The 24,656-nt window shown below is 38.7% G+C and overlaps 1 protein-coding gene and 1 long non-coding RNA gene across 2 annotated transcripts in view; both read right to left on the bottom strand.

Annotated features, from left to right (window-relative positions):
* Positions 1 to 24,656, bottom strand: part of ZFAND3 (zinc finger AN1-type containing 3) — a 340,250-nt gene that overhangs the window by 297,335 nt on the left and 18,259 nt on the right. The window lies entirely within an intron of this gene.
* LOC116533552 lies at positions 796 to 23,013 on the bottom strand. Its single transcript, XR_004261344.1, has 3 exons — positions 22,980 to 23,013; positions 14,647 to 14,649; positions 796 to 1,623 (listed from the first exon to the last, which is right to left on the bottom strand). It is a non-coding gene; the product is annotated as an uncharacterized LOC116533552 (long non-coding RNA).

The raw sequence follows: 24,656 nt of genomic DNA, 5'->3' as shown, positions 1-24,656 counted from the left end.
TTGATCAAAATTCAAATGACAATGGAGAAAAGCTACTACATTCTAAAATATTACCAAAACTGACTGAGGTACAAGGCCAATCCCATGATATTTGCAAGCCACTCATGAATTCAATCCTCACCTAACTATGATATTGAAGCCTCACCTGACAGTCTCCAACCTGCTGCTACCATGCCCCTACCCAATAAGCAAACATAAATTTTAGTTCATGACCCTAAGATACGAAAATAGGACCAAAAGAGATCAGAAAACAGATAGGCCCTGGAAATCATGTATTTTGTGATATACTAATTAAGGAGCAGCACAGTCTCTAGTGACAACTACAGACAATCATAGCTACAAATAGTACAGGAGAGGGATGGAAAGAAGAAAGGTTTCAGCAACAGAAAATACTGAAGGCCAAGTCCAAATTGCCAAACCCAGAATACTGAAATAAAATTTAAGCAAAAGTGTGCCAGGATCATCTGTCTTCAATAGAAAGAACTCATGAGATGGATACAATCTAAACATACACCTCTTCTGTTCAGCTAAAAAGTACTTGTATATACATTAACATACTTGATCCTTAAAACAATCCTTCTGTAAAGCAAGTAATGGAACTGAAAAAAAGTGGGGTTGTCTTATTCAAGGTAACAAAGCCAACAAGTGGTGGAACCAAAATGCTAACTTGGGCTTTCTGGTTCCAAAGTCAAAGTTCTTTGCATCACAACATGCTGCTTCTTGTTGAAGTCAAGGCTAAACCATACATGTATTAGAAATGCAGCCGACCTGCTCCAATAGACACAGGAATTTTTAAAGTAATAATACATGCATAGAAGTATAACATGCACAACGTTGGGCCTGGCAGCAAATCTTCTAGCTTCTAGTATAAAGAAATGGCAGTGCAGTTACTGGTAAAATCAGAAAAGGTGTTTGCAGCAGAGCACTATAAACACAAAAGAGCCAATTAAGCATTAATAGCTCCTCAAGGAGTAAACACATTGGTCTTCAAAACACTGCACCAAAAATTGTTTTTAAAAACAGCCTGACCTTTTATAGCTTCTCTTCACCTTGTTTAACAAAACAGGTTTCACTCATACTCAGGAAATATTAAATACACAGTGTCAGAGAAATTAACAATACATGTATTCATGTTCAAGTCAGGAAAATATAACAGAATGTGTTTTATAGTCAATGCTCCATTTTTCAGTCATCTAGGTAGAAACAGTCTTTTGTTATATATTTACAAAATAAATGTTTTACGGAAAAAACTACTCTCCACTGCCAGAAGCCATCCTCTTTGAAAAGACATCCTCTTTGAAAGAGCATAAAGCCTCAAAAAGGATCTCAAAGCTCTATTACTCCACAGTCTACTCAAATGCTGTTTTTCAATCTTATTCTAACCTTTTGGCACTTCAAGCATAACCTTTCTCACAACCAATGTTGGCATTCTGGTGAAAAGTCTTGAAGGTCCTCAGTAACTGCTACAAACCACCTATAATCTACCATCGTCTCCCCAGGAAAAGTGTCCCAAAAAGTTCTTCCAGCACAAAGTTGCCAGTGTCTGTCAGTGAAGACAACCCTGATATTCCGGTTGTGCCAGACTGAACCAGCAATTGGTGCCCCAGCAAAGAAAGCCATAGACTGATTGGACGCCTAGGGTCAAACTTGGCTCAACAGAGGCAACTACACAGGAATGTTAACAAACTATTTAAACAGATCGTCTCTCAAACACTGTGGCACAGAGAAGCAGGTCACTAGAGTTTACACAGTTTTCCAAGTGATTTTAAGCATCAAGATTACTTTACCTCCTAGTCTAGGAAGGAAGAGGACCCAGGGTGAATGCACAATTAATAAGCAGACACTATCCTATACTATTGTACACTCAGAGCCCCATTCCTGAAGGTAACATCTCTTCCTCATAACCTAAAAGGTCTATCTAATGCAACTGACCAACTTCTCTAGACATACCAACAAGTTCACTCATCACAGCCTAACACACACTGGACCTGCTCATCTGGCATGCAAGCCATCACATAAACCATTATACTCCTATGGAGGCAGGGGCTGGTAAAGTTGAGATTAGACCATTTTAGGCTATTACCTACAATTTTCTCTTACTGTAACAATCCATAATAATCCTGAGCTGCTTGACAAGTCACCTCAAGAAGACTTCTGCAACCGATGAAAATGAAACTCCTTTACTCTATTAACCCTCCATATATTTAGTTTGTTCCATAAATCACCCATTATTTCAATGAATTTTTGAGATTCAATCCAATTTATAAATCCAAAAAACACTGCCCCATGCTAAACAGTATTTGAAATTTGCTGGGCCTCTGATTTTTTCTTTAAAAATACAGACTTTTATTCCCACACAGTTTGCCTGGTATGTTGACTCACCATTGCTTCCATAGTACCATGTTTTTCAGACTCACTTGTATTCACTTCATTTGTCTCCCCAATGCAAGGTATTTATCATGTTATATGTTTCTGCAGAGCCTAGAACAGTGTCTTATTCTTCACAAATAAACAACTGTGTTGACAAATATATTTATCCTAATAAGATTATTATGAAGGATATCTGAAGGTGGGATATTTTTATGATTCCATTATTCTGGATTTTCTAATATATTTGCACAAACACGTAAAAAGGACAGTTATACATGGTGAGATCCCATCTCTACAAAAAGTAAAAAAGCCAGACATGGTGGCGTTTGCCAGTGGACAGGTATACATGGTGAAACCTCATCCCTACAAAAAGTAAAAAAGCCAGACATGGTGGCGTTTGGGAAGGCTGAGGTGGGAGGCTGAGCTCAAGAGATCAGGGGTACAGTGAGCTTTGATTATGGCACCGCATTCCAGCCTGGGCAACAGAGTAAGATCCTGTCTCCCAAAAAAAAAAAACACACACACACACACACACACACACACACACACACACAGATTTGTCAAGAGTTAAACAATAAATAATATTAATCATCTAGATTTTGTGATGTTTATGTGGGCTGTCAGCTTTTCTAACAAATAATTTGTTGTGACATCTTTCTTCATTTGAAATAAACTTTCTTAAAAAAAAAAAACAGCTATAACCATGCATTTTGTTTTAGGTACAGTATTTGCTGTTAATTAGCATTATTAAATATGTCCCCACAAAATTATTGGATATAAAAAATAAGAAACATGTATTTTATTATTTATGAAGTAAAAAGGTACTAGGCACAATATCAAGAGAACAAAATCAAACTGTGCCTTGAGGAGTTTAGAAGTTAAAAGACTAAAGTAAATACAAACAGTACATAGGTGGAGTGGAGGGTACCCCTGACTAAATGGAAAGGGAAATTAGGGAAGGTGGAAGTTGGCAGGTAGTATCTGCTTCACTTAGCAGGTGGAATTCTGAGTGTAATTTGAAGCAGTCACAAAAAGCTATACATGCTGAATACTGAAAGAAACACATACCTAGCACAACTAGAAGTGGAATATCAGGTCAGCAGAAAAGAGAATAACATGGATCCAAGAAGAATGTTTCTATATGAAGCCAGGTAAGTGAGCCTGACAGGAAATAAGATTAGAGAAGAAAACAGAACCAGTCAGAAACAGTGGCTCATGCCTGTAATCCCAGTATTTGGGGAGACCGAGGGGGGCAGATCACATTGAGCTCAGGAATTTGAGACCAGCCGGGCGACATGGTGAAACCCGGTCTCTACCAAAAGTATAAAAATTAGCCAGGCCTGGTGGCTCGTGCCTGTTGTCCCAGCTACTCAGAAGGCACAGGCTGCAGGATCACTTGAGAACCACTGCATGCCAGCTTGGGCGACAGACTAAGACCCTGTCTCAAAAAAAAAAAGGTGGGGGGGGAAGAACAAGAAGAAGAAAACAGAATCACCACCAAGGTTTTGTCAGGAAATAAGTCTAAAAGCAAGAGCAAGAAAATAATGGAAGTTTAGAGATCACCCGTGTGCAATGTCAGCATTCAAGAAAGGCATAATGCACTATTATGCCTGAATCATTAACACTGTCATTATTTTACAAAGTCTCTATGCAGAAAGAAAATTCTTAGGCCGGGTGCGGTGGCTCACGCCTGTAATCCCAGCACTTTGGGAGGCTGAGGCGGGTGGATGACGAGATCAAGAGATTGAGACCATCCTGGTCAACACGGTGAAACCCCGTCTCTACTAAAACTACAAAAAATTAGCTGGGCATGGTGGCGCGTGTCTGTAGTCCCAGCTACTCAGGAGGCTGAGGCAGGAGAATTGCCTGAACCCAGGAGGCGGAGGTTGCGGTGAGCCGAGATGGCGCCATTGCACTCCAGCCTGGGTAACAGGAGCGAAACTCCGTCTCAAAAAAAAAAAAAAAAAGAAAATTCTTCCTAGTTAATCCTTAAAGACTGAGGCACCAACAAAGTACACTGTGTATGTGCAAAGTACATGAAGGTCTACACATGCTCTTATTTTTCAAAACAGAACCCAGATTTCACAATAGTTAAATCAATGCAGTCCTCCCACCTGTCCCCCAAACAAAAAAAAAAAATTTCAGCATATTGATTCAAGTGTCCCTGGTAAGAAAAAATCTCTAATATCAAAACTAAATTCCCTTCTTCTTTCATTAGGTTCAAACCTCTGTCAAAAAATATGGGGGTCTGGGAATTGGGGGGAACACCTGAATAAAATCATGGACACAAATTTCAATTGCTGCCAGGAGCAGTGGCTCACATTTATAATCCCAACTCTTTGGGAGGCCAAGGCTGATGGATCACCTGAGGTCAGCAGTTCAAGACCAGCCTGGCCAACATGGTGAAAGCCCATCTCTACCAAAAAAAAAAAAAAAAAAAGTTAGGCATGGTGGCACACACCTGTAGTCTGGGAGGTCGAGGTTGTAGTGAGCCAAGGTGACACCTGTACTCCAGCCTGGGCAACAGAGAAAGACTCTGTCTCAAAAAAAAAAAAAAAATTCAATTGCCACAAAATTCAAAGTGACTCCAAAAGCAGGCATAAACTTGCTTTTTGTAAAGCAAAGATTTGTTATTATCAGAGGAGAATCACCCAGAGATTAAAAAGAAGAGGTAATTAGTAAGTACCCATATCATAATCCAGCAAGATCCCAAATGTCTCACCAAAAAAAAAAAAAAAAACTATTATTTTCTCTTGTAACCTTTCAACTGATAATTTTGCTTTCTAGACTGTACTCAGTAATTACTAACTTATTAGCTTTAGCTTTTTTAGACCAAAGACATATGTAACAGCAGAGCTTCTGATAAGCATGAAACAACCATAATTGTGTAATTCAATTTCAGGTCAGCCTACTTCTTACTCAAAAAAAAAAAAAAAAAAAAAAAAAAAAGAAAAAAGGGGCATTTTAGCCTATGCAGTCTCATTAATAAAATTAGTAGTTAAAAGACAGTTCTAGAATCAAATACAGCTACTATAATCATGGTTGCCCAATTTCAGACAAGGTACTTGAGTCTGTTTCCTCATCTACAAAATAAAGATATTACTAATACCTGTCTCATAGAGCTCTTAAGGAAGAAAGGAAATAATAAATACACATAAAACTCTTAGAACAGTGCCTCACAAACAGAAAATGCTCGATTAATGTTTTAATCATTAGTGACATTTCTCTAGGCTTTAAAATATATTATAATAACCTAGGGACCTGGATCCATTACCACCTCCAACAATCTCTAAAGAGTAAATCTCTTGAGCTATAAAGTTCTGTAACTTTGTCTTCAAATGTCCAAAATATATGAAATTAAACGAATAACACGCTTTTCACCATGTATAACTGTCCTTTTCATTCCTGAAAATGTTTTATCTGTTGTTTTCCTTCTACCTTGCAGACTTAAAGTGGGTTAGTCCACTAAAAAGAAAGGCAAAAGCTTTATTTTTATGTGTTTGAGGTTTCCGTCCTAAAAATACATTCTTCTTATAATCAGAAAATACAATAGACATTATAAGATTAGTGTTTTCCCCCAAAATAGTTTATTTTGGCAGTCAATAATTCTTATACATCTACTTATTTATTCTGGCACCTAATAAAATAGTTTAGATTCTTAGGGATTTTAGCATTTTCTTCCTACTCCTGTACCTATTACTCTGCTCATGAGCAAAAGCTTGCAAACAAAATGCATTTAACTAAACCATTATTATGTTTTACACGCCAGCAGTTCCCTTTTAGAATATAATCTATTTGTAATTAAATTGTTTGGAACTCAGAATTCATTTTCCTTTAAAAACAATGTTATAAGTATGATTAAAGTTCCTAAGTTAACCCCCCCAAAAATATTTACCCATAGTGTTACTGAACTCTAGTAATCTTGAGTTATTAGCCCAGATTCTGAAATCCAGGGTCATGCCACAGAAGAACAAGAATTGATCTTTTTTTTTTTTTTTTTTTTTTTTTTTTTTGAGGCTCAGAATGGCTGTTGGCAAAATTTTAAAGTAGACAGTTTGTCTTGGTATCTTTCAACTACCCTCTAAGTTTGTGCCCCTGGGCTCTCATGTTGCCCCTCAGGCCCACCTATGGCACCCCATCCAAGCCTGATTTTCCATGATACAATCTTAGCCAATTTTCTTATCTCGCCCATCTTACCAGTGTCACTGATCCCATTTATATATTAGAGCCAGATGAATGAATCAACTCACACTGAATTCCATATCCATCACTATTAATTACCCCTTAATCTTAACTTGGAGCATCTGACCATATAAAAGGAAGTGAAATATTCAGCCACATCAAAATAGACATTACTGACCCACAAGGGCACCAGTTGCAATCAGCTTTTCACAACTCTTACCTTCTTCTAAGACCAACAAGTTTTGAAAAGTACCAAACCTTCTCAACCAAAACATCTATAGTGAAGAAAATATTAGCAGCAGGGAATGGACACCCTTTGAGAAACTTAAGAAATATACATAAAGTCTGGGCATGGTGGCTCACGCCTGTAATCTCAGCTTCTTGGGAGGCTAAGACACGAGAACTGCTAGAACCCAGGAGATGGAGACTGCAGTGAGCTGAAATCATGCCACTGCAATGCAGCCAGGGCAACAGCAACATTCTGTGAGTGAATGAATGAAAAGAAAAGAAAAAGGAAATACACATAAGAACGTGTGAAACTAAAGAACTATGATTAGTCTAAATTAACACAAAGTGCTAAGGTAACATAAAATCTATGTCTGGAGAGGCTGTAAGTATGAGGTGGCTGAAAGGCCTTCCAAAATGAGAAGAAATAAGGCACTGAGTTTGGAAATGGCAAGATATGTGCATGAGGTGATAAAGACACCACAAAGTGATAAAGTAGAGAACAAAAGCATGGTTTTGATTACACAGACCTACAGGCAGACAGAAAAAAAATCTTCAAGCAAATGAGTACAGGTTAGATTTGAATAGACAAAAAACTGAGTCACTGCCAGGTAATTCTTTGTTGTGGAGGATGTCCTCTATACTGAAGATGTTTAGCAGTATCCTTGACCTCTAACCAACAGATGCCATTAGCACCACTTCCCATCAAGTAAGTGACTAGCAAAAATATCTCCAGATATTGTCACATGCCCCCTTGGGAGATAAATCCAGCCTCCCCACCTCCATGGAGAACCACTTACCTAGTCCAAGGCACTTTATGAGATAAATAAACTGATTGCCTGGTAAGTCACATAACTTGCTACAGTCACACAGTCTAGTTTTGTTTTTTTTTTTTTTTACAGCTAAAATATAAGCCCAGAAGTATGTCACATTAGGCTCTGTGATCTTCCTACGTTATAATTAGAATGGCTACCAACAATTCTATAGAAGATAGATCAAAATTATTTTTGATACCTCACATGAACAGTTTACCTGCAACAATGTATCAGCTGTTGTTTCTGACCCTTTAAAGAATCAATATTTAATTAACAAAAACAACAACAGAACTTGAGGTACTAAGGTGGAACTCAACCAGGCAATGTGCAACTTACACCATAAAAACTGGTCAAATTTCTATGCACCTGAGTGTCCTACGAAGCCAATCCTTCCTAATGGCTGAAAACCTGTCCCTTTAGATATGAGGTATTTTTTTCCAATTTCAACTCTCTTGGACAGAAATGTTTACTTGTATATACTGTGTTTCATTCTTGAACAAGAATATTTAAAATAATTAAACTCTCTTTTAGGATTCAGGGTCATTATGAAATCCATTCGTAACTGTGCTACAACACTTCGAGATCGTCAGAGAAAACTATAAGTAGGGAACAACAACTAGTTTTATGTAGCTCAAATACAGTATATGAGGGAAAGGGTAGAAGATTAGGCTAAAGAATTTGAGTTTTATTTCCAAAAGCAAGAGTTTATCATCCTTTTTTGGTGGGTAGATGATGATATGAACAGATCTGTTTTCCAAAGGTCACAAATGAATAAAATGGAGTGGAAAAAGACTAAAATCCAACAAGAAGCTCTAGTAACAGGCAACAGGACAATGGATGGGCGTGGTGGCTCATACTTGTAATCCCAGCACTTATGGAGGCCAAGGTAGGTGGATCACCTGAGGTCAGGAGTTTGAGGCCAGTCTGGACAACATGGTGAAACACCATCTCTACTAAAAAAATAAAATAAGCCAGGCATGGTGCCGTGTGCCTGTTGCATCACTGCACTCCAGCCTGGGCAACAGTGCAAGACTCTGTCTCAAAAAAAAAGGAGGCAACAAGGCAAGCAAGAAGCAGAGACTAACTGAATTAGGGTGGCAGTGATGGCAAGAAGGGAGACATAAGACAGATATAACCAAGAAAACCAATTTGGTGACTAATGGGGTGGGAAACAGAATGGGTATAAAGAGTCAAAGGGCAAGGTGCAGTGGCTCACACCTGTAATCCCAGCTACTCAGGAGGCTGAGGCAGAAAGACTGCTTGAAGCCAAGAGTCAGGGACCAGCCTGGGCAACATAGCAAGACCCATCTCTGCCCCCATTAATTACAGGCATGCATTGCTTAACAATGGGAATACGCTCTGAGAACAATGTCATTAGGCAATTTCACTGTTGTGCAAACATCATGGTGTACTTACAAAAACTTTGATGATATATCCTACTACACACCTAAGCTATGTGGTATGGCTTATCGCTGCTAGGCTACAAACCTTTACATGTTATTGTACTAAACGCAGGCCACTGTGACACAGTGGTAAGTATTCGAGTATCCAAACACAGCAACAGTACAGTAAAAATACAATAGTATAATCTTACAGGACCACCTTTGTATTTGGTCTGTCACCAATTGACAGGACTACTAACAATTAGATGTGTCATTCTCATGCAGGATACGTGAGGGCAGTGACTTGTTCTCTGTATGCCCAGTGCCTAGAGCCATGTCTGGCACAAAGTAAACAGCAGAATATTCGTTGACTGATTATCACTCCCAACCCCAGTTTGTAAAAGTCTATTAATCCCATTCTAACCTTCCTCAGTTAGAAAAACCTCATCTCTTCCAAAAAGCCTCTCCTGACTGGCTGTAAAGAGCTTCAACTGAAATAAACCATCCTGCTTCTGGTCATATTTCAATCATCTATGTTTTATCCTTCTCTATCTTCCAATTTAGGTAAGATACTCAAGAGCTACAAGACAGACCTCCTACTATAGTAATAAACCTACTTGGGCTATGCCCAGGGTGAATGCAATGTTCTCTAATGGTCTACTGCTGGACTCACTGATGAGATACCACATAACCATTTTATAGGTACACACAGCAAGCACTGGTGGTAGCAGCAAGGACAGGCAGAAGGAAGCACAGAGGAAGGGGTACAGCAGAGAAAGCAATCACATTTAGGTGAGACTAAAGGAAAGGACAGGAGATGGTGGCAGAACCCAGAGCCTCACTCAGGACCAATTCCACCCCACAAGGGCACTTAAATCAAGTTCTAAGAAGTCCATCTGCTGCCCTTTAGGACATTTTCCAGCTATTATCACAACTCCGTATCATTTTAAAAGGAGTGAAGTTTTAAACAAAAAACAAGGCCAGGCGCAGTAACTCACGCCTGTAATCCAAGTACTTTGGGAAGCCGAGGCAGGTGGATCACCTGACATCAGGAGTTCCAGACCAGCCTGTCCAACCTGGTGAAACCCCAACTCTACAAAAAATACAAAAAATTAGCCGGGCATGGTGGTGGGCGCCTGTAATCCCAGCTACTTGGGAGACTGAGGCAGGAAAATTGCTTGAACCCAGAAGGCGGAGGTTACAGTGAGCCAAGATCACACCACTGCACTCCAACCTGGGCAACAAGAGCAAAATTCCATCTCAAAAATAATAACAATAACAAAATAAAAATACTAATGACACAGGCACAAACTATTATATAACGCAATTCATCTGGGGAAGCAGGTGTTTATAAATTACTTACCTCCCCTGTCCCCCAAAAAAGAGGAGGGGGGAAAAGTCAAAAAGAAAAATGGAACAGCACAAAGCAACTCTAAAAGGGGAGCTCTGGCTCAAGGATGTGGTGCACCTATGCTGCACCTTCACTCCAACTTTCTGGTCCCCTGCAGCCCCTGCTGATGAGCAGCAGGAATATAGAATCCAAACCAATTCATCTCAACTTGCAAAGCAGTTTATTTTAATTACCAGAATAACAGAGACACTATTGGCTGATAGACCTTAAGACTTCTGTCAAATCTTAGAGTTGATTTTTTTAATTTCAAATTCCCCTTCCACAGGAAAACACAATGTTAAAGAACTTCACTTGTCAAAACTAGATCAAAGGTTTAAAAGTTCCATACAAAATAGAGGTTTAAAAGAGAAGCTGACAGCTCTCTCAACAGTTCTCTTATGCCTGTCTATAATTGTCTTCAGCATCCTACAACAGTAGTGACTACCAGCATTGAGACAGCAAACACTGGCAAAAGAAATGTGAGGAAAAAAACAGAAGACAGCAAACACAACCCTCCGAAGTTTGTTTGGTCTTTTTTAATATATCTTCAACAATAAACTCAGTTACATTCTAACTGAGACAGCTCTCTCTCCAGTTGAAAAGTTTCACGGCTAGTTCAAGTTATGACAACTCAAGCAGTTCTATTTCTGTACTTCCTAATTAAAAACTTACCAGAAAAATAATTTTTAACCAAAGCCAGAAAGAGGTTAGCAAAGAGTAATTTATGATGCGGCTACAGAGACAAAGGAAATACTGCACAGAGGCAGAATAACCATTTTTCCCATTCAGTGCTGCAGCTCCAGGAATCTAATGATTCTCCATTTATTCAAAAATGAAAATGATTATAAAATTCCCTAGTGTTGACAGCAGGTGATTTTTAACTTCACTGCTGCCTGACAGGCACCTACAGGCTTTACCTGGCCTCAATCTGTCCAGTTTGGAACTGCCAATTAGTAGCTTCCCAAAAGCAAATCTCAATGTAAGCTATTTTTAAAAAGTGGTTTTCAAAGTGCCAAATACAATGGACTAGTCAAGCTCAACATGTTAGAACAAAATAAACTTGAGTGCCCGATCCAGGTTGCAATTGTCAAAGCAGAGTAACAAAGAGTAAAGAAAGGAAAAATTCTCAAAAACAGTTATGATAACTGTACTTTCCTACTAAAGAATAGTGCAGCAAACTAACAGGGATCATCACTGGTAATCTTAGCCCTTTCTCAGTTGAGGCTCCACAAGAGAGAATTAAGCATTAATACCCTAAGGCAGAAAAATTAACAAAACTTTTCTGTAAATATTTTAGGCTTTAAGGCACTAGATCTCTGTCACAACTACTCAATTCTGTCTCTGTAGCACAAAAGTAACCATCACCAGTAAGTAAATGAGAATGACTGTGTTCTAATAAAACTTTACTTAGAACATGCTGAATTGAATTTCAAATAATTTTCACATAAAAATATTTTTTCAAGGTTCTTGTAAAAAAATTCTGACATCATTGGCCAGATGTGACCGTAGGCAGTAGTTTACTAACCTATTCCCAAAGCATCCATATGTAACCGATTAACTTATTTCCTATGTATCTAGAATAGTACCAATTACACATCATATTATGGGGAATAGAGAAAATAATCACTCGTATCACTTTCTGTGTATCAACAGTACTCTAATATTCCGTCCAGTATAAAACTGATTGATGAGTTTTTTGGGGGCCACTTTTTAACTTGGGCAAATAGCTTGACACGAGTTAATAAAATAATTCTCAAAATATAAAAAACATAAAAAGTAACTTTCACATGTAGTATATTGCCAATGGGTGATATAAATCAAACTGGTGCAAATTAAATCTCTGGTTAATATATCACCAGAAATAAAAGTTCTTTTAGTAAAGCCAAGAATTCAACTATCATTTTTCAATTTATTTTGTATCTTCAAATGCAAAACCTACCTGAATAAAAATCACAAGCATAAATTACAGGATTGCCTCAGACACCTACACACTAGATTTGAGTTCCAGCTCTATCCTTTTCTGGATGAGTGAGCTTCAGCAAGTTCCAGACTTTTTACTGTTAAGGAGATGAATAAATACTGCAACCACCCAAGAGTTGTCAAAGTGTGCAATTAAACTTGTGTGAAAGAGTTTGTATACTACATAGCGCTACAGAAACAACAGCTGCCATTATTAGGTGCTAAATGGCTTTCTTCATAACTTTAAAATTATAATTTTCCCTTTCATTTTAAAAGGACAAAGGTCTTGTGATGTTCTCCAAGCTGGACTTGAACTCCTGTGCTCAAGGGATCCTCTTGCCTCAGCCTCAAACAGCTTCCCCTAAGCTCAATTTTCCATGTTTTTAAATAGCACTTGCTAGTTTCTGCTAAGGCTTAGGTTCTTAGTGGAATACTGTGCACCCAGGAGTATACCTCATTGAATACATTTAAGCAAAGCATAAGGTAAGGCACTGTGGTGGAACTAAAGATGACTGAGATGGCCTCAACCCTCAAACAGCTCAAAATGAACTCAGACATGTACACATGATGAATCAGGGCTATAACAGGAACAAGCAAAAGCCATTATGAACGTCCTATGGGATCAGGAAAAGTTGTACAGGTACTTAATCAGGGCCCGGGTATGTGATGGGAGATACATCATAACAGAGCAATTCTAAGAGCGGAGGTACAGAGATGAGAGAACACTTCACAAATTCCAGGATGCAGGGCAATGCGAATTTTAAAACAAATAATTCCAAAAATAATGTTTCATTTTAAAAATCTAACCAGGAAAAGAAAAACTTCACCATTAGTCTTTAGACCTCTAAAAGGTAAGCATCATGAAGGATAAACTAAGACTCACTTTAAGCTCAGAAGTTAGGAAAATTATGAACCATGCTGACTTCAATCCATCTCATCATTATTTCCCAAAGCACTTTACAAACATTATCTAAAAGGATATGTTCCAAGGACACTGAGCAGAAGGAAGGGAAAAGTCCAGCCTAGCAAGTCTCTAAGGGATAGAGACTGGCATACTCTGGTTCTACTGATGATACATGCAACCTGCTTCAAAAACCATTTTCCTAAATGCTGCAAGTTACCACAGTTCACAGTACAAAAAAGCAATATAACAAGTTAGTTCTTAAAAGATTAAGCTATACATGCTTCCTTTGAGGAAAAGGGGCTAGGAAATCTGACATTCTTCTAGGGTTTATTTTCTTATCTATATCATTAAAAACCTTTTTCCTAATCAAATCTCATTTATGTTTACCCTTCTGTCAACAAAGACAACGAAACAGGTTTACTCTGAAGCTGTGCCCAGGCATGGCAAATTTCAACCCCAAAGAAAATTTTTAAAAATTGAGTGATAAGAAGGGTGTATGTAACACATTCTAACACCTAAAAATAACTGTTGTCTGTAATTCAGTTACATCTCCCTCCCAAGATTGCCACTGTGCCAGTCACACCATCAGTAGAGGATTAAAGATGGCCCCAAACTCTGTGCTACTTCTCTCATTGAGAAATGGAGTCAAGTTCCCCTTCTCTTGAATCTGGGAAGGCTCCATAACTGCTTTGACCACAGAATATGGCAGAAGTGATGCTCCGCCAGTCTCCAACTGAGCCCATCAACTGTGAGAGATGTTAAGTGCTTTTTAAGATACTAAGTTTTAAAGTGATTTGTTAAGAAGCAACAGGAAGGCAGAATCTCATCCAGCAGGCCACAGCTTCAGCTTTCAGGTCTTTTCACCACAGCAACAGCCTAAATGCTGTTTCACTTAGAAAAGAAAAAACTCAGGCACCATAACTTACTAATACAGGTTTTAAACAGAACATGCTATCAATGTTCAGAGCATAAAAAAGATTACCATGGTTCCCTAATTCTTCGTAAGAAATGCAAACTGCCAAAAAGTAATACATCAGCCAAGTTCAATAAAAAAAAGTTGTAAAAATCAAGCACCTTGAGTATACCCAAGTGTCGCATTTATTCTTTACACTGAAGAAAACCCTCTGATCTGGAAGGTTAGATACCAAGATGTCAACTCCGGATAGCAGTATTTGGGAAGGACAAGATGGCAGGAGGGGAGTGGCAGACAATTTTCACTTCACCCTTTATACAATTCTGAACTGCTTGAAAGAAGCATGTAATATATAGTTTTAAAAAGATAATTCATTTAGAAAAAGGCAAACCACTGTGGCCCTAACAACTTTTAAACACTGTTCTGGTACATTAAGAATGAGAGCAAATGCCATTCTTAGTTATGCTTTCACAGAATAAAGGAAGGTGTCAGTTGCAAATGGATACCTACTTTTAACAGTGAGTAGAGCCCAGGCTCTAACTTGTGTCTCCTTCTATCCCACCAGCCGCATGCTCCTAATGCAGCACTCCTAGTTAACACCGTACCCAGCAAGGGGAGGATGACTTTGACTTCCTTCTTTCAAGCTTTGAAGGGTACTAGATAAGAGGTGAATCCTTTCACAGTCCTTTTAGAACTTTCCCCATGCCTCCAACAACTGTTAGTCTACCTTGCAAGTCAGACTGTGCTGGACACCATAAAATCACTTCCCCATGGTGTTCCTCTGCCACAATCCCAATCCCAGGAAAACTAGTAAGATGGTTGCAGGAAATATGAAAGAGAGTGGCAGCAAATCAAGTCAGAAAGATACAGGGCAGAAAAGAAAGATAAAATAATTCCTCCCTTGAATATCTAAGTTTTCATAAATTATCCCTGTCTCTTGCTCTTGCTGCTTATTTTTAAACCAATTCCTCGTTTCTAAGAAACTCCATCAGGAGACAGATAAGGAAAACACAAAAGTCAAAACAATTCATTCTGGTTCTGGTTATTAAAGTCAAGTAAAAAACCAAATTAGAAAGGAAAAGAACACAGGAAAGGGTTCAAAATTATTAAAGTTATTAAGTGCTGAGATCTCGCCATAGCTGTAAGCACTTCCAAGAGCCCTTCCCAACCCCCAGTTTATCAGATTTCCTAAAGGGATAGAAACAAAAGTTAATCAAGTTCCAACTATCAGTATTTCTTCTAAGACATCATTTATTAGAATCCTATGACCTTACATTCAAGTATTTCTCTTTATTAAACCCTAACATTCCAATTTAGCTTCCATCCCTCACAGGAAAATACAGATAAACAAATTAACATACAAAATGAACTGACAGAGTTTTATAAAAACTAGGTCAACATATAAAAATATAAGTATAGTTTAGCAAATTTAGATATAAAATATAAAACATTAGGAAATTGCCAAAGGATCGCCCACGGTGAATATATGAATAATACAGAACAAGGCCGGGTGTGGTGGCCTGCGCTCTCAGAACTTTGGGAGACGGAGGCAGGCAGACCACTTATGGTCAGGAATTCATTATCAGCCTGGCCCACACGGTGAAACCCCACCTCTACTAAAAATACAAAAAAAATTAGCCGGCCATGGTGGTACACATCTGTAGTCCCAACTACTTGGGAGGCTGAGGTTAGAGAATCGCTTAAACCCAGGTAGCAGAGGTTGCAGTGAGCTGAGATGGCCTCACTGCACTCCAGCCTGGGTGGCAGAGCAAGACTCCATCTTAAAAACAAAACAAAACAACTTAAAAAGCAGAAGACAGAGAAGAGGAAGCCATGCTGAGTTGCTGGGTTTTTTTTTAATTAGTGTAATACATGCACAGTTCAAGAAATAATCTTGAGGCTGGGTGCGGTGTCTCACACCTGTAATCCCAGCCCTTTGGAAGGCCGAGGCAGGTGGATCACTTGAGGTCAGGAGTTCGAGACCAGCCTGGCCAACATGGTGAAATCCCATCTCTGTTAAAAATACAAAAATTAGCCAGGCACGGTGGCAGACACTCGTAATCTCAGGAGACTGAGGCATGAGAAGTGCTTGAACCTGAGAGGTGGAGGTTGCAGCGAACCGAGATCATGCCACTGCATTCCAGCCTGGGTGGCAGAGCAAGACAAAGAGAAGGAAGAAAAGGAAGGAAAAAAGGGAAGGAAGAAAGGGAGGGAAGGGAGGGAGGAATCTTAGCCAGACGCAGCGGCTCACACCTATAATCCCAACACTTTAGGAGGTCGAGGTGGGCAGATCACTGGAGTCCAGGAGTTCAAGACCAGCCTGGGCAACTGGCAAAACCCCATCTTCATATAAAGGGAAAAAAAAAAAAAAAAAAAGAAAAAAAAACAGGCATGGTGGTCTTTCAGTCCCAGCTACTCAGGAGGCTGCGGTAGGAGGATCACTTGAGCCCAAGCGGTGGAGGTGACAGTGAGCCAAGATCACACCATTGCACTCCAGTCTAGGCAACAAAGTGAGACTCTGTCCCAAAAAGAAGGGGAAAAAAAAGAAGAAAAGAATTGTACTGTATTCAGCATTTGTTAGTATTTATTAACTTTGCAAATATGTTCAAATTAATTTTTTTTTTTTTAGAAACAACAAGGATCCGTAGATGACAGAAAACTATCAGAGTGTTAGAAATGTTAAAAGAATATGGAATGTCTGACCTAGAAAAGAAAAAGAGGTCTCATTTACCAAAAATTGTTGATAATAATAGGTTTTTTAGGGGTCAGGCACGGTGGCTCACACCTGTAATCCCAACGCTTTGGGAGGCCAAAGGGGGGGGCAGATCACCCGAGGTCAGGAGTTTGAGACCAGCCTCGCCAACATGACAAAACCCCATTTCTACAATTATACAAAAATTAGCAGATGGGTGGCGGGCACCTGTAATCCCAGCTACTTGGAAGGCTAAGGCAAGAGAATAACTTGAACCCGGGAGGCAGAGGTTGCAGTGAGACGAGATCACGCCATTGCACTCCAGCCTGGGCAACAAGAATGAAACTGTGTCAAAAAAAATATTTTTAACAAGGAAAATGTTGAGTAATTGCAAACAGAGGCTCAAGCCATTAAGCAAACACTGGTCTCTGAACAGGAATAATGTTCTCAAAACAAAACTCTCCTATTAGCTCTCAGATCTGACTTCAACTTCAGAGACAGGTAGGATTTTACAAAATTGTGTAACAAGCAAGGACAGAAACACTTTAAAAAAAATTCCCTGAATATTCAGGTCACGGTGGGCTTAAGAAATTAAGATTTTTTTTTTTTTTGAAACACAGTTTCACTCTTTCACCCAGGCTGGAGTTTAGTGGCATGACCTCGGCTCACTGGAACCTCCATCTCCTGGGTTCAAGCGATTCTCCTGCCTCAGCCTCCTGAGCAGCTGGGATTATAGGCATGCACCACCACGCCTGGATAATTTTTTATGTTTAGTAGAGATGGGTTTTGGTGTGTTGGCCAGGCTGGTCTCAAACTCCTGACTTCAAGTGATCTGCCCATTTCAGCCTCCCAAAGTGCTGGGATTGCAGGCATTACCCAGCACACTCGGAAAGAAATTAAGATTTAAAAGATCATCCTGGCCGGATGCAGTGGCTCACGCCTATAATCTTAAAACTTTAGGAGGCTGAGATGGGCAGATCATCTGAAGTCAGGAGTTCGAGACCAGCCTGGCCAACATGGTTAGAAATCCCATCTCTACTAAAAATACAAAATTAGCTGGGCATGGTAGTGCAAGCCTGTAATCCCAGCTACTCGAGAGGCTGAGACAGGAGAATCGCTTGAACCCAGGAAGCAGAGGTTTCAGTGAGCCAATATCGTGCCATTGCACTCCAGTCTAGGCAACAAGAGCAAAGCTTTATCTCAAAAAAAAAAAAAAAGATCATCCTGTAGTAAGATCATCCTGCAGTAGAAATCACAACATAATGAATACTATGATTTGAAATTGGGATGCTCATGGGACGAGGGTAGCTCCCAAACTATATCTAAAAATCAAATTAAGGCAACTAAAAAAGCAAGGATGGAATATAAAGTTATCTAAGAAAAGTCCAATCTATTCTAGTCCTTTTCTTGATGTCAGGTAAGGGTGTGTGCTGTTAAGTGATGTTTATAATATTATTATTATTATTATTTAAAAAGCAAATTAGGGTATATATAAACAGGAGAATAGAGAAACTGGTTGCATAGCTATACAATGAAATAATACTATTTAAAATAGGCAATAGAAATGAACAAACTGATTCACACAATACTGATAAATATAAAAAACACTACCCTGTGTCAAAGAGTGTAATGTACATACCATATGACTCCATTTATATGACTTCCAAAACATGCAAAACTAATCTATGATGGGGAAAAAATCAGGGCCATGGCTGCCTAGTAGGGTATGAGAAACTGAGCAGAAGGGACCAGCCTGACTAGGAAGGGACATGAGGAAACTCTGTGGAGCAAGAGCAGCATATATCGTATACATCTTGGTAAAAGTTTGGATTACAGAGTACTATGGTCTGAACGTTGGTGTCCTCCCCAAAATTCATTTGTTGGTATTAGGTTCCAACAAATGAATATAATATAATGTGATAATATAAAGAAGTAGGGCTTCTGCCTTGGTCATTAAGGCATCACCCTCATCAACAGAATTAGTGCCTTTATAAAATAGGATGAAGAGAACACCTTAGTCCCTTCTGCCACATAAGAACACAGCAACAAGGTGCCACCCATAAGGAATGGGCCCTCATCAGACACTGAATCTGCCAGCACCTTGACTTCGCCCTCCAGAACTGTGAGCAATAAATTTCTACTGTTTATAAATTACCCAAGTATTTTGCTGTAACAGCCCACACTAATACATATAGGTTTGTGCACTTGTCAAAACTCACTAAATACTACGCTTAAGAGATGTGTTTTTCACTGTAAATTGTACTTCAAAATTTAAAAACAAATGTTAAATTCTAGTTAATGATACGCATGCTGAAGTACAGAGGAGTAAATGTACTGAGTCTACAATTTACTTGGAAAATAATCAAAAAATAAGATTAATAGATGGATAGAAAGCAATAAAGCAAAATATTACAGAATCTAGGGAGTGGATAAATGGATAATTATTGATTTGTCACGATAAAATGTTATGGGGGAGGAGAAAATTAGATACAAGAGAAATAGTCTCTCTTTCCATTAAGCTATTACTTAAAGAACTGAAGCTCATCCCGAAACCCTTCTTAAAATACCCTCTTTCATTCATTACCCTCTTTCGTAACTAAAGTGAAATATTTACTCAAGATCTCTAAATTTCCTCTGTGCTGATTTTTCTATAACCCAGCAACCCTTTAACTGATTACTGATTCTTTCTCAAGTATCTTGAAGTCACAAAGGGGAACTCCTGGACTAAGATAAATGTATAACAGATTCAAGCATTACGGTCACAAAGCATATTCTAAAAAATTTTAATAAATTGGTTCCTTGCTTTATTATTAAAATAATTAATCTTCCTGTTATCTGTTTTTACTAATCAAATGGTCTCTTTTGTGTTTGGTTAGCAGAAATGTCTCCCTCAAAAGCCTAGGAAACCTTCGTTTAAAAAAAATAGTTTCTGGTTTTGGAAAGCAAAGGACCAGATCACTGCTTTCCAAACAATAAGCAATGTCTCCAAAAAAAAAAAAAAAAAAAAATACCAACCCTGAAAAGCCAGCTGTGCCCAAAGCAGTTAGCTGGTTTTCCTCACCAGTAAACACAGGATACCTGTCCCGCCCACAACAAACTTGGGAGGATCACTGAGATAACATAGATAATGAAAGCACTTTGAAAATGGTAACATTAACACAAATATGTTAGTATGATTCTCAGCCCAAAATCTCCTGAAACTGAAAGCAACTTTAGCAAAGTCTCAGGATACAAAATCAATGTGCAAAAATCACAAGCAGTCCTATATACCAATATCAGACTTCAAGAGAGCCAAATCAAGAACGAACTGCCATTCACAATCACTACAAAGAGAATAAAATACCTAGGAATACAACTAACAAAGAATGTAAAGGACTCTTCAAGGAGAAGTACAAACCACTGCTCAACGAAATAAGAGAGGACACAAACAGATGGAGAAACATTCCATGCTCATGGTTAGGAAGAATCAACATCATGAAAATGGCCATACTGCAAAAAGTAATTTATAGATTCAACGCTATCCCCATCAAGCTACCAATGACCTTCTTCACAGAACTGGAAAAAACCACCTTAAACTTCATATGGAACCAAAAGATAGCCCACATAGCCAAGACAATTCTAAGCAAAAAGAACAAAGCTGGAAGCATCACACTACCTGACTTCAAACTATACTACAAGGCTACAGTAATCAAAACAGCACGGTACTGGTACCAAAACAGAGGTATAGACCGATGGAACAGAACAGAGGCCCCGGAAGCAACACCACACATCTACAACCAACTGATCTTTGACAAATCTGACAAAAACAGGCAATGGGGAAAGGATTCCCTGTTTAATAAATGGTATTGGGAAAACTGGCTAGCCATGTGCACAAAGCAGAAACTGGACACCTTCCTGACACCTTACGCTAAAATTAACTCTAGATGGATTAAAGACTTACACATAAGACCTAACACCATAAAAACCCTAGAAGAAAACCTAGGCAAAACCATCCAGGACATAGGCATAGGCAAGGACTTCATAACTAAAACACCAAAAGCATTGGCAACAAAAGCCAAAATTGACAAATGGCATCTAATCAAACTCCAGAACTTCTGCACAGCAAAAGAAACAATCATTAGAGTGAATCAGCAACCAACAGAATGGGAAAACATTTTTGCAATCTACCCATTAGACAAAGGGCTAATACCCAGAATCTACAAAGAACTAAAACAGATTTACAAGAAAAAAACAAGCCCATTCAAAAGTGGGTGAAGGATATGAACAGACACTTTACAAAAGAAGATATATATGAGGCCAAGAAACATATGAAAAAATGCTCATCATCACTGGTCATTAGAGAAATGCAAATCAAAACTACATTGAGATACCATCTCATGCCAGTTAGAATGGCAATCGTTAAAAAATCTGGAGACAACAGATGCTGGAGAGGATGTGGAGAAGTAGGAACACTTTTACACTGTTGGTGGGAGTGTAAATTAGTTCAACCATTGTGGAAGACAGTGTGGCGATTCCTCAAGGACCTGGAAATAGAAATTCCATTTGACCCAGCAATCCCATTACTGGGTATATATCCAAAGGATTATAAATCATTCTATTATAAGGACACATGCAAACGAATGTTCACTGCAGCACTGTTTACAATAGCAAAGACTTGGAACCAACCCAAATGCCCATCAATAATAGACTGGACAGGGAAAATGTGGCACATATACACCATGGAATACTATGCAGCCATCAAAAACGATGAGTTTTGTCCTTTGTAGGGACATGGATGAATCTGGAAACCACCATTCTCAGCAAACTAACACAAGAACAGAAAATCAAATACCACATGTTCTCACTTATAGCTGGGTGTTGAACAATGAGAACACATGGACACAGGGAGGGGAGCAACACACACTGGGGTCTGTGGGGGGGAACTAGGGGAGGGAAAGCAGGGGGTGGGGAGTTGGGGAGGGATAACATGGGAAGAAATGCCAGATATAGGTGATGGGGAGGCAGGCAGCAAACCACATTGCCATGTATGTACCTACGCAATAATCTTGCATGGTCTTCACATGTACCCCAAAACCTAAAACACAATAAAATATATCTATATAAAAAAATATGACTTACCGAACTATTTAAAAAAAAAAAAAGAAAAACAAATTAGTATGATTCTGTGATGTTACTAACAACCTCTTAAACTACCTATGTTTCTGGACAAATAAGAGAAAAGTTTTCACTACCATTAAGCAATTAAGATCAGCGAGTGGTGGCTCACGCCTGTAATCCAAGCACTTTGGAGGCCAAGGCAGGCGGATCACCTGAGATCAGGAGTTCAAGACTAGCCTGACCAACATGGTGAAGCGCTGTCTTTAAATTTTTATCTTTAAAAAAAAAAAAAAAAAGAAAGAAAGAAAGAAATTAAGATCAATTAAGAGACATTTCCAGTACAAACACTTGGCCCATAGTGATTAGTAGTGACTCATACAGAAATCCATGTGAGTCGAGAACTACAACCCCTAATTTACCCAACAGGTCATTTCATATCACCCGTATTCAAATACACAAAGTAACGGGAGACAGATACTGTTGAGTACAGTGGCTTAGTGACATCCTTGTCGGGTGCTACTAAATATCTCCTGCAAACCCAAGGTTTGTGGCACTACAAAGGCAATTTAAAAGTAGGTATCATGAAGTAAATTATCTTGTCCATTTTAGACAGATCCACAGGAAGATCAGCAGCAGCAGCACCTAAGGAACTCAAGACCTCTGAAAATTTTCTCCCCAATCCCTACAGTTGATTCAGCACAATTTTAAGTTTATTCATTCAAATGAGAAACAGTATATATTTGAAGACAAAGGTCACCTGCAGAATGCTGAGATACACTTAGGAGCACTTTTTAAGGAAGGAGTAAAGGAGAAAGATTTCATTTAAAAGTTTTAGTTTGTATGAAAACAAGTGGATAAAATAAATAAAAGTAAGTTTTAGTTTCATCCTAAATTCTTGGCTTGAAGTTTACAATCACCACACCCTGAAGAGAAAAAACAAAGCAGAGGTGGGGGTTGACAAAAACTTACACCAAGATCTTCATCATTCAGTAAATACATACTGATTAGTTACAAACTGCTGAGTGATCATCACTACAAACTATAAAGGACTGGCCAGGCGCAGTGGCTCACACCTGTAATCCCACCACTTTGGGCGGCCGAGGCAAGATCACCGGAGGTCAGGAGTTCAAGACCAGCCTGCCCAACATGGCAAAAAGGCTGTCTCTACTAAAAATACAAAGAATTAGCTGGGCGTCGTGGCGGGTGCCTATCTCAGCTACTCAGGAGGCTGAGGCAGGAGAAATGCTTGAACCTGAGAGGCAGGGGTTGCAGTAAGCAGAGATCAAGCTCCGTCTGAAAAATATATGAGTAAGTAAACAAATGGTGTGGGGACTAGAAAAATGCAAAAGAATAAAAGTTGAAATCCTATCTCATACCTTCTACAAAAATTAACTAAAAATAGATAACCAACAGGCCAGGTGCAGTGGCTTACGTCTGCAATCCCAGCACTTTGGGAGGCCGAGGCCAGTGGATCATCTGAAGTCAGGAGTTTGAGACCAGCCTGGCTGGTCTCAAACATGGCAAAACACTGTTTCGACTAAAAATACAAAAAATTAGCCGGTGTGGTGGCGGGTGTGGAGATCACTCCATTGCACTCCAGCTTAGGTAACAGGAGCGAAGCTCTGTCTCAAAAAAACAAAAAAAAAAAAGGAACCAACTTAAATGTAAAATAGGAGCTAAAACTATAAGACAATTAGAAAAAAACGTAGTGTAAATCTTTGTGACCTTGAATTGCATAAAGTTTTCTTAGATATGACACCAAAAGCACAAGTAACAACAAAAAGATAAATAATTCATCAAAATTAAAACTTCTGTGCTCTAAAGGATACATCTCAAAAAAATGTGAAACCACCACCTACAAAATGGAAAAAAAAAATTTACAAATCATGTACCTGATAAACAACTAGTATCCAGAATACATATATAAAGAACTTTTACAACTTACAAATATAAAGGCATATAACTCAATTTTAAAATGTGCAAAGTATTTAAATAGACATTTTTCCAAAGAAGATACACAAATGGTCAATGGGCATATTAATAATACTCAATATCATTAGTCATTAAGGAAGTGCAAATCAAACCACAATGAGATGCCACTAGGATAGCTATAATCAAAAACAGCAGCAATGGCAAGTGTTGGCAAAGATGTAAAGAAACTGGAGTCCTCATACGTTGCTGGTGAGAATGTAAAATAATGTAGTTGCTCTGGAAAACAGTGTGGTAGTTCCTCAAAAATTAAACAGAGTTACCACATGATCCAGAAATTCCCCTCCCAAATAAGAGAAGTGAAAAGAGGTGTTCACACAAAAACTTGTAAACAAATGTTCGTAGCACTATTATACATAATAGCCAAAAACCTGAAACAACCCATTATCCATCAGCTAATAAACAGATAAACAAAATGTGGTACATCTAGAAAATGGAGTATTATTCAGCCATAAAAGACATGAAGTACACTACAGCATGGAAGAACCCTGAAAACGTTACGCTAAGTGAAAGAAGCCATACACAAAAGGTCATACGTGCTATGATTCCACTTATTATGTGAAATGTCCAGAACTGGCAAATCCACAGAACCAGAAAGTAGATTCATGGTTGGCAGGAGCTGAGGGGAGAAAGACTAATAGTGACTGCTATTGGGCATGGGATTTCTTTATGAAGTGAGAAAACTCTCTGAAATTAGACAGTAGTGATGGTTGCATAACTTTGTGAAGAGACTAAAAA

The sequence above is a fragment of the Sapajus apella genome, unplaced genomic scaffold (genome assembly GCF_009761245.1).
Source record: "Sapajus apella isolate SASKATOON/1434 unplaced genomic scaffold, GSC_monkey_1.0 scaffold83, whole genome shotgun sequence".
In the NCBI taxonomy this organism is placed as follows: domain Eukaryota; kingdom Metazoa; phylum Chordata; class Mammalia; order Primates; family Cebidae; genus Sapajus; species Sapajus apella.
This window is presented reverse-complemented; position numbering and strand designations above follow the sequence as displayed.